The 2500-nt window shown below is 36.5% G+C and overlaps 1 protein-coding gene across 1 annotated transcript in view; it reads left to right on the top strand.

The window, feature by feature from the left end:
* ARID2 (AT-rich interaction domain 2) overlaps positions 1-360 on the top strand; it is a 196032-nt gene extending 195672 nt beyond the window's left edge. The window contains exon 21 of the mRNA XM_017529648.2: positions 1-360. This exon is cut by the window's left edge and continues 2761 nt beyond it. The gene's annotated coding sequence lies outside the window, so the exon portion shown is untranslated.
* Positions 361-2500: the final 2140 nt, after the last annotated feature.

The following is a 2500-nucleotide window of genomic DNA, read 5'->3' as shown; positions in this document are numbered from 1 at the left end:
TAGACAGAAACTTGCTGATTTACAGTATTGTTATTTTTGTCTAAAGTTCTGTAAATACATGCTTTAATGTTATCTTTGAGAAATCTATGTAAATAATATAGTCTACAACATAGAGACTGTATAATTCTGTGTTATATATGTGCCTAGTGCTCTGTTGGCACTCAATAAATTTTAAGTAACAAAATTGATAATCATATAGCGAAGGCATATTTTTCTTCCAAGCTCAAGTCAGGATTGTGACTATTTATTAATGAGACTCAGTAATCCAACCCACACCCGAAAACTCGTCTCATTACTTTATAGTCAGGTCATGTATGTTTTTTTAACCATGAAATGACAATAAAATGATTTTTAAAATGAGAATGTTTTGGATAAGTGACTTCTGTCCTGATCTTAACCACTGCTATTAAATACCAAACAGAGCAAACATGATGATGTTCATCACCAAAGCAGAAGCTGCTGAGGAGCGGAAGTGGAGCTATGGGACACCTGGCACTCTCATTGTTACCAAATGGTAAGTTAAATGAGAACAAGATCCAATATCTATCGAGAAATTTTAGCCAGTCACTTTCACACTTGACTCTTGTCAGAGTCATATAGTAGTCAGTCATACAACTACACTAGTCTTCTCCAGAGGCAACAAAACAAATGAAGACAGTACCACTGTCTAATTACATGACTACACTGATATTGGTAACTCTTTCATTGCATTTATATAGCTTAATTTCCTATTGGTAAAAATTAAGTCCAGGATTGCCTTGTGTGTGGATAAGAAACACTAAGACACACTGGCATATACTTAAATAAGTAGATCAATTTCCTTTGATAAATAAGACTACATTTAAATATTAAAAGAAAAGCCTATTGTTAAGGCAAGTCCTGGCTCCTGTGGGTTTCAGTCTGTGATACGACCCACATTGGATACATTTATTTAAAACACAAACCACCTTTAGAAAGCAACTTAATCAAAAATTTAAATTCTATGAAAAGTCTAATTCCCATCTGCTTTGCCAGCCCTGTCCCCAACCAGATAACCACTGTTCACATTTCTTGAGTATATACACATCTCTGGTGTTGATTATATACAAGTGAATTCAGTATTTTCTCTTTTTTATGCGAAAATATAATATGCTGTACTTTCTTGACATTTTTTAATATTTTAAGTTTATTCCATATTGGTAGCTAAACAGCTTTCTCATCTTTTTTACATCTGTATAATATAGTTTTCCATTGTATGGATATACTGTATTTAACTAGACTCCATGTTGATGGACACTTAAATTGTTTCCAAAATTTAAGGTGCTGCTGGAAACTAGCCACTAATATTTTGCTGAACACAACTCTGTCAGACACTGTGCTAAGCATTTTACATGTTATTGTTTCAGTCTTAACAACCCAAGATAATAGCTAATATTTTACAAGTGGGAAAAGAGGGTTAAGATGAGTCAGTACTTTGACCAAGTTTGTACAGCAAATAAGTGGAGCTGTTTATTTAGCTCTGTTGAAGCCTAATTATAAAGAGTATTTGGGAGAATTCTTTCCTTAGAGAGTCAGGCTCAACACCAAGAGTCTGCTAGTATGAATACTATGTACCCCTATTTTTGGTGCAGATTGTTTCATTTGTATTTGCCTCATTGTTCCTAGTATTTTCTTTCTTTCCATTTTGTCTTTTTAAGATTTTCCAGCTGGGCACGGTAGCTCATGCCTGTAATTCCAGCACTTTGGGAGGCCAAGGTGGGTGGATCACGAGGTCAAGAGATCGAGACCATCCTGGCCAACATGGTGAAACCCCGCCTCTACTAAAAATACAAAAATTAGCCAGGCGTGGTGGCACGCTCCTGTAGTCTCAGCTACTGAGGAGGCTGTGTCAGGAGACTTGCTTGAACCTGGGAGGCAGAGGTTGCAGTGAGCCAAGATCATGCCACTGCACTCCAGCCTGGGTGATAGAGCAACACTGTGTCTCAAAAAAAAAAAAAAATTTCCATAATTCTTCAGATTTCCCAAGTATTTTATTCATTAACTTGGCACCACTTCATAAAGCCAGAAAAACTTTCTGGAAACACCCTTGACAAAGGGCCATTTCTAAGACAAATGTTTATAGTAAGCTGAAAACAAGTTTCTAATCAACTATCCATCTGGTGCCTTGTTCAAACAACTGCCTGCTGACTCCTTTGGAAGGAGTTGTTCCTCCTTAACATTAGTATGATGCTAATAGGATTTTCCCTAGTGTACACCCTTAAATCACCTTCAGGGCGCGATACTGTTGGAGTACCTATGCTGCTGCTTTGGAAGGCTGAGACATCCTGCTTTGAGGGTAGGCCAAACTTACAAATAATATCCAATAAAAGGTAAAATCATGTGCCATAAGAAAATTAAAAAGTTTGGCAAATTTAATCACGTAGGAGTCTTCATTTGATACTGAGTGGGAAAGAGAAAATAGGAAGGGCCTTGTGGAGAAGGCAAAATGTCTCTTTTTTAAAGGGCCTTTTATTATTTTTTT

The sequence above is a fragment of the Cebus imitator genome, unplaced genomic scaffold, assembly GCF_001604975.1.
Source record: "Cebus imitator isolate Cc_AM_T3 unplaced genomic scaffold, Cebus_imitator-1.0 Scaffold2, whole genome shotgun sequence".
Lineage (NCBI taxonomy): Eukaryota > Metazoa > Chordata > Mammalia > Primates > Cebidae > Cebus > Cebus imitator.
This window is presented reverse-complemented; position numbering and strand designations above follow the sequence as displayed.